The sequence below is a fragment of the Lichenostomus cassidix genome, chromosome 18 (assembly GCF_008360975.1).
Source record: "Lichenostomus cassidix isolate B80296 chromosome 18, HeHo_3.0, whole genome shotgun sequence".
Classification (NCBI taxonomy): Eukaryota; Metazoa; Chordata; class Aves; order Passeriformes; family Meliphagidae; genus Lichenostomus; species Lichenostomus cassidix.
Genome location: NC_139498.1, coordinates 9,945,160 through 9,953,216, shown reverse-complemented (window position 1 = coordinate 9,953,216; position 8,057 = coordinate 9,945,160). Strand labels below are relative to the sequence as shown.

General features: G+C 55.3%; 1 protein-coding gene across 4 annotated transcripts in view; it reads left to right on the top strand.

The window, feature by feature from the left end:
- The first annotated feature begins 1,800 nt into the window (after positions 1 to 1,800).
- Positions 1,801 to 8,057, top strand: part of MYOCD (myocardin) — a 238,252-nt gene continuing 231,995 nt past the window's right edge. For 2 of the 4 annotated variants that reach the window (XM_085077964.1, XM_085077963.1), the window contains exon 1: positions 1,801 to 1,907. The gene's annotated coding sequence lies outside the window, so the exon portion shown is untranslated. The remainder of the gene's footprint in view (positions 1,908 to 8,057) is intronic. The other 2 variants (XM_085077968.1, XM_085077967.1) reach the window with 1 other exon arrangement.

The following is an 8,057-nucleotide window of genomic DNA, read 5'->3' as shown; positions in this document are numbered from 1 at the left end:
TTCCCAACAGCAAGAGCCTGCAAACATCCAGGCTTCAGCCAGGTGCTGAGATCAAAAGAAAAAAGGGGTGATTTAAGGGACAGCAAAGGGCTCCAAGCTGCACTGGAGCAGCTCAGCCCAGAGGGCTAGCCCAAGCCATGAAAAAGAGTTTATAGGTGGGAAAGTGATATTTTTAGGGATTTGATGCATAGGTGAAGTCAAAGGGAATTCAGCACCAGTTCATTCTTCACTCACAAAGACCAAGCTTGGAGAAACCAAGTCCTCTGGGACCTGCTGGCCCAGCAAACATGATAAAGAGCAGCTCCACTCCCCAGGTCAGGCTGTGTCCCTGGGACATGGCAGAGTAGGGTCTGCAAGTACCCCCTTCCCCTTTCCATTCCCATCCCTTTCCCCAGCCAGTGCTGCTCCCCAAAACTGTCTCTGCTACCATTTGACCACAGCCTGGTGCTCCTGTGTGAATGGGGACAAGTATCTCATACCTGCCAGGGAAACCATGAATGCACCCCAAAGGAGAGTAAAGAGGGACTGACCTTGGGGTCACAGGACCTGCCTGTCAGGAGAGCTCCTGGGGGACAGTTCTGCCTGTCCACCACTCATGTCCTGAGTTTCATAGCCAGGACATGCTGTGGTCAGCCTGCAGCAGGGACTGCTCTGCTCAAAGTGACAGCACCTCTGGGAATGCCAGGCAGAGCTCAATGACCCTCCAGAGCTCAGGTATGTCAGGAATCACCATCTGGTCCTGAGTCCACACTCAGGAGAGCACAATGCAAGAACTTGTGCCACCTCCCCCAGCCACCTGTGTGAGATCAACCCCTGTGACAGGCTGAGAGAAGTGGAGAGCAGAATGCTCCAGGCTGACCTTAAAGCCCCTTCCAGTGCCTAAAGGGGCTCCAAGAGAGCTGGAGAGGGACTTTGGGCAAGGGCCTAGAGGGACAGGACAAGACAAGACAAGACAAGACAAGACAAGACAAGACAAGACAAGAGGGAATGGCTTTCCACTAGCCAGAGGCAGGGTTATATGAGATATTAGGAAGAAATTCTTCCCTGTGAGGGTGGGGAGGCCCTGGCCTAGGTTGCCCAGGGAAGCTGTGGCTGCCCCATCCGTGAAAGTGTTGAATGCCAGGTTGGACATTGGGGCTTGGAGCAGCCTGGGATAGTGGAAGGTGTCCCTGCCCATGTCTGAGGGTGGCACTGGATGAGCTTTGAGGTCTCTTCCAACACAAACTCTCCTATGGTTCTCTGGACCCCCTCTCCAGCTCACCACAGCCAGCACTCCCAGTTCTATCCAAGCACGGGCAGTGCCGAGGAGATCTGCTCCCTGCTCACCCAGACTGGCCTCCCTGGGCAGAGAGAAAAGCCCAACACACACTGAGGCAAGGAGTCTGGCAGGGACTGACCCATAACTCCCAGCCCTGGCTGGTTCCCTGCCCCACTCCCCAGTGCCAGGGCACAACTCCCTCAGGTGTCTCTGCTCCCCTCTGCCAGTGCACAGACACTTTCTGGGGGTGTAGAGAGACTGGGGAGGACAGGGTCGTGCTGCCCCTCCCCATGCAGCCCCGGGACTGCCTGTGCCCAGGATGGGGCAGCCCCAGCCCCGGGGCTGTGCCAGAAGGGGGACAGAGCAGCAGAGGCACTCGGGCAGCTCTCCCAGGAGGCCCCGTCCCCCGCCCCTGCTCCGCGGGCTGCAAGAAGTTAATTTATTTTTGGAAAAGCAGCTCGCAGAGTTTGTCTAATTCCACCCGCACCAGCTCTGTTCACTCTATTTTAAACCAGTTCTTAGTGTGCTTCAAGTTTATAAAACACAATCAGTGCTCCCTGGTCAAAGCAGCCCTAACCCGCGGAGCAGGCGAGGAGTGGCAGAGCAGCATCTCCTCCAGGACGCTCTAGCTCAGCCGAAAAGCCCACAGGTAATTAATGCTTCCTACTTCATGTTTTTCTGTCCTCTGGCCGCTTTCTCCCGTGCGGGTTGGTTAGGGTGACACACGCTCTGGTGCGTGGGGACAGCTCTAGGGAGACGAGCACAGTGAGGCATCGCCGCTGCCTGCTGCTGCTCCTGGGTTTTTGTGGGATCACGGTGGCACCTGGCAGGTCGTGGGTTACACAGACATCTGTGTGGAGAGTGACACTTGCTCAGGAACAGGAACAAGGTGCATTTGGCTAGTGAGGAGCTAGCCCCGCCGGAGGCTGGCAGGGAAATGTGTTGTGGAGGCAGCAGCTGCTGTGCACAGGGAGGATGGTGGTGAAGGGCCGCTGAGGTTCCCAAAGGTTCTTGCTTTGCTGCAGCCATTTGGAGGCTGCTCTGATGGTTTCTGTGGTGTCCCCATCCCAGCTGACACGGTGGGTCCCCCCCAGCAGCTCAGGCTGTGTGCTGGCACCCTGCTTTTATTCCTCGTGCTTTGCCATGAGTGGGTCACAGCTCCCTTAACTGTGGAGGGTCATTCTGGTTGCACCAAATGCTCAGTGTTTAGTGCAATTTCTCAGTGACTCACCAGTGCAACCCACAAAAACTGTTTAGAAGAAGCTCTCGGCATCTCTCACACGCAGAAATCCAGGGCATTTATGGACTGCTTTGTTTCTATTACATGAATACTTTGCAAAACGCTGCCAGTCAGAATGCACTGATGTCATTTGTTGAGCACTGAAGCACTCGGGGGAGGCTTGTCAGCCTCGTGCTGGGCTCTCTGGTGTCTCAGGGTTAAAGCTTTCGAAAGCAGCGCCTTGGCAGCCCCAGCCCTGACATTTCCAGCACGGATGGTTGGACTGCCGAGCGGGAAGGGCGGCAGTGCTGCCAGGACTGGGCTGTGGCTGCTCCATTCCTCCCTGCAGGCTGCAAGACCCACTGCTGCTTGTGGGCATCTTCTGTCCTCACCAGAGTGGGCTCGGGATGGACAGGTGTTTTGGGAAAAAGGGGTGAGGGTTCAGGGCTTAGCACTATGCATTACAGCTGCTTCACTGGGATCTGACTGTATCCTGCTTTAGTGTTTCTTGTTGCCTCTCAGTGAAACACACAGCATTTCAGCTCTGAGTGGGGGAGAAACACCCCAAACGGCAGAAAAATTAGAGTGTGTTTTTAGGATTGCGTGACCCAATCTCTCCTGTAAATGTCATTTGTCAAATGTCCCCAGGGACAGCAGCAGGCAGTAACCCCAGGTCCCCCTGTCCAAAGCTGCTCTCTCTGGTGCTGCCTGTGGTGGTCCAGCTTGGAGGGGAAGGGAAATGCGGTTGTTGTGTGGAGTGTACAGGCTAAAAATAGTTTCCCTCTCGTGCTCCATCTGAATGGGCAGCCACATATGACTGTACATGGATTTGTCTGATAGTCCTGTTTCAGTGTAAGAGACAAAATATCTTAGTTATGGCTTTGTTCTTCAGCTAACAATGGGTAGCTAAAAATATCCGACTTTGTTCCACTCAATAAAGTTCTCTCAAGGGGAGACACTAACGTTACATTTTGCCAAATCCATGCAAAACACAGCCAAAGAAAATGCACATTTTTGCCAACAACTTTTCATAAAACATGTAACTAGCAGAAAACTCCATACTGTTCAGCGAGAGGAGCTGCGCTGTCTGCTGTGCAGCATCCCGGGACTCCTGGCTGCCTCCCTCCCCGGGAGCATCTGAGGAGGGTGAGGCACACGGGGCTTCCTCCCATCCTCACCCTCCTCTGGGCACACTCCAGCTGTGCCCCAAGCTGTCAGTGTGTTGGGCACAGGGAGAGGCTCTGCTCCCTGCTCGTGCCTGGCACAGGGCGGTTGCCCAACACTGCCCGTGCTGGCTGCTTGGTGGTCGCTGTGGTCTCTCTCCAATTCCCTTATTTCCCGTTTTATGGCAGCCAGGGCTGGAGGCCAGCCAGGCCAGCCCTGTCCCGCTGTGCAAGCACAGTGCTGGTGTTTGTGAGAGCCTGGCACGGCTGCTGCCGAGCACTCACAGCCTGACAGCCAAGAGGAAACCAGCAGAGACCTCACCGAGCTGGCACGGGCCCTGTGGGGAGGAAAGACATGGACTCTCCTGCTCTCATCCCCATCTCCACAGAGAATCTCTCCCTCCCCACAGCTCTCCCCGAGTCCCTGGTGCCTTTTCTCCAGCTGCACGGCTGGGATCTGCTCCCAAAAGGGCTCAGGGAGGCTGGAAAACATCCCATCCTGTCTGTCTGTGGGCAACAGCCCCTCCTGGGCAGAGCAGAGCTGGGTGACCCCAGCTGAGGGAGCCCCTGTTTCCGTGGCAGGGCTGCTCTGCATGAGAGAGCAGCAACACCATTGGCATCAGGCACTTTGCTTTCCCATTGCAAGTGGTCTGGATCAGCTGGAGCTCAGTTTGATTTGGACTGCACAGCTGCCCAGCAGGTGCTGTCTGAGTGAGACCAAGTCTTGTTTTACCTGTGCCCTGCATTGGGAAAAGTGGTTGGGCTTCTTCTGCCTTCCATGGCACTGGAGTTTTCCACGTTTTTTGTGTCTCAGTCATTCCTGTAGCTTTTCTCTGAACCCATTCCCATTTTCCAGCATCCCTCCTGTTGTGTAGGCACAATGACCAGCAATGATTTCCCTAATTCTGATGTCTCTCTCTGTGCTGTATTTGCTCTCCAAACCACAGTCTCAGGTCCAGAGATCCAAATCCATCCGTTTTCACTGTGTGCCTTCCTGAAGCTTTGTCGCCTTGCTGCTTTTCTCCAGGGTCACTCCATTCTTCTTGTGTCCATATTAAAACCCATTGGAATTAAGGGAGAGACGTTTTACAAGAGCAGGGAAGGTTTGGGTGTTGTGGCAGAAGCAGTGTCCTGTGGCAAGGCCTGTGGGGTTGGTTTGATGCTGGTGAGCAGCTGTGGGTGCTGATGGAGGAGGGACACAGGCCAGGGGATGTTGTGTGGCTCTTCCACACCTCATGGCTGAATCAAAGCCTCCCTCTGCCTGGTGGTTATTCCTCTCCTCCACCACCCCTGGTGTGCAGGACCTGTCTCCTGCTGGAAAGGCTGAGCTCCAAAGGTGGGATGCCCACCCCAAGCATGTCTTTTGGGAAGAAGATGCAGCCTGACGTGATTCATGCAGTGTTTGCTGCTGCAGCATTCCTGGAATGTACCTGCTTTATTTCTTGGCCTCCTTGCCTGTTATTGGACAGGAGCTCAGCTCATGCACTGGGGTTTAGATGACAAAGAGATCCAGCTCTGCTGTCAGGCTCAGGGCTGCCTTGCACCAGGATAAAGCCCCCCAAGCTGGAGAGCAGGGACCTGCTGGGATGTTGTGCTGTCAGATGTGGCACATTTGTGGCAGGGCTGTGTGTCACCTCCCCACCTCTGAGCCCCCAGCAGGCTGGTTGTGCTGTCCTCCACCATGGGCTGGCTGTTGGGCACAGCTGGCAGGTGTCCCCTGTTCTGGGAAAGGGGACAAAGAGCACCCTGGGTCATGGTGGGCAGCTCCTTGCACTTGGGGAGACTTGGAACAGCACTGTTGTGGTGAGTTACAGGCAGGGCCTTTCTGGAAGGAGACAGGAGAAAAGTTTATCATTTTATTGTCTGAGGAAACACAAGGATGTCACATTTCCCTGCTGAGTGCAGAGCCTGAGCATTCCACCATGCTGTATCTCCTATAGAAGCACCTGTGTTTGAGAAAGCTCAGATCACATGTGAGCTGCAAGGATGGCAGAGGCACTGACGCTCAGGAGTGACACTAACACTCCTCCCAGGGCACTGTGGCTCAGGTGGCACAGGTTCAGTGCCAGCCCCGAGGTGTGGAGACAGGGCTGTGGGTCTCCCTGGGATGGCCCATCTGTCCCTCACTGGGCTGTAGGTTCTGGTGGGTCTCCCTCAACCTATCCCCTGCCACTTCCCAGAGGAGTTGTTCCATCGGCTGCTTTCCTTGAAGGAGGGATGGATTCTCAGCAACCAGCAGTGCCAGTTCCACAGGCAGGCAGGGAGAGGCACCCTCCATCCTTGTCCTTTCTTCTGAGGCATCAGAAATGGGAATGGTTCACCAGCCATCAGGGGATGCTTCTCTGGGATCTGCCAGCTGTGTCTTGCATGGCTCCAGGATGGGATCTCATGGCTGAAGGTTTATTCACAGGCCCTTGCCTGGCCTGCTGTGGTTATGTCCTGTCCTGCCTGCTCATTAGGTATGAATGGCTTAGTTTAAACTGTGAGGTAATTTCTGAGACTCTCCTGGGGAACCACGCTGCCTGGATCTTCCAGTCTGTGCTCTGTGTGTGGCATTGTGGCTCCCTGGCCAGCATACCCTTCTTGGCTTCCTGGAGCCCATGGGCAGTCCTGCCCCCCAATTGTCCCCTTGTACTCAGTGGTGTTTCACACGTGTTTCTGAAGCAGAACTGCCAGGTCCCTCCAGGATTCTCTGGCCATTGCACCCAGGCCCTGCTGGTGTCCATCATGCAGAGTGACCCAGACATGAGGCAGCTACCAGCCTGGGCTGTTGGCAGTGTCCTGCAGAAGGCACCAGGGAAGGGGACATGCTGTCAGGGCCTTTTCTGACTCACGTTGATTTATGGCCCAACCTCAAGCCAAGAATACACCCTGCCTGCACGGGCATTTTTGGAACAGATGCAGAGGGCTTATCAGTTGTCCTCAGGGATTTCCTGGCTCTGAACCCCACTGTGATGGTGTGACAGCCACGAGCAGCCTCAGAACAGGGCTGTGACCCCCTCACAGCACTGGGGTGTGGGGTGTGCTGTGTCTCTGCAGTGGGACTGGGCCTGGAGGTGCTGCTGCTGTGGGTTGTGTCTCCTCTCCAGACAGAGCTCTGCCTCATGGGGAGCAGCCAGTCTCCCAGGAGGATTGGTTTTGGTAGGACATTTGCCCATCACCCAGCACTGTGACTCCTGGTGGGCCTGCAGGTGTGGGATGAAGGACCAGCAGTTGCCTTTGCAGAGTTGTGGAGGAGTGAAAGGAACTAAAATAAAGTCCAGGCTGAAATGAGCAGGCTCTGCCACTCACCCCTCATGCTGAGCAGGGACCAACCCAGCCTGGTGCACCCCAACCCCCTCCAGCCCCTGCTCTGCTCTGGCTCTGTCCCAGCACTGCCCTGTAAGGCAGCAGGAGACCTTGGAGTGCCACGAGGCAGATGTGGGACCTGCACAGGTCTGCACTGGCACCATGGGACACTCAGCAGTGCTGTCAGTGCTGAGCAGGTGCCCAGAGAGGCTCCTCACCCTCTGTCTGTCCTTGGGGGCTCTGCTCACGAGGTGTCTGTCACTGTCTATCTCAGACAGCATCACCCAGCCCACAGAGAGGCTTTGGCCCCTGATGGGGAAGCTGGCCTGTGTCCTTTGGAACATCAGCAGCATGCAAGGTGTCCAGTCTGTCTGGTAGTCTCCACTCCCAGTAAATATCGAGGATCTCACACCTGTGAGCTCACTGTACAATTACCTGCCACCCTGCAGTGCTCCCTGTAGCACAGCTCTGCCCTGTTAGATCTTCTGCAAAGCAAAGCCATTGCTGCTCTCTGATGTGTCAGTGTGGGGTCAGGATCTCTCCTTTCTCCCCTGTGCACTGCCCAGCCTGGACACAGCCCTGCAAGCAGTGGGTGCTGAGGGCTGCCTGGGGAAGGGCTGCTGTGGCTGTGCCCTGCGAAAGGCTGAGCAAAGGCAGAAACCTGCAGCGTTTCACTCTGGCTGGTTCTGGTTTGGTGCTCATGCCTTCCCCAGGACTGTGCCCACACTCTCCTGAGCCCTCCGAGTTGTCACCCAAGTGCAGCATCTCATGCCCAGCGTCTGTGTCACCCTGGACCAGTCTCCAGAACTTTCTTCTCTTCTTACAGTCTTCCAATCCTTTTAACTGCAGGGCTGGTTTTATCCTTTATGTGAATTTTTTAGGCCTCCCAAGACCAATTCACCCCCATGTGCTGCTGTAGCCACCGGAGGTGAAGAAAACAGAGTGGCTGTGGCTTATTGAGGGTGACATTCTGGGGTGCTCTCACTTCAAAAGCCTTCTCTACACTTAGTCGGGCTTGTGAGCAAGATGCTGCTTCTACAGTGTAAGGACTGAGTCTGCAACTTTCCTGCATTTCTGGAAGCCAAACTGCTGCTGAGCAAGGGCAAAGATCAGGAAATAGGGCTGAGCA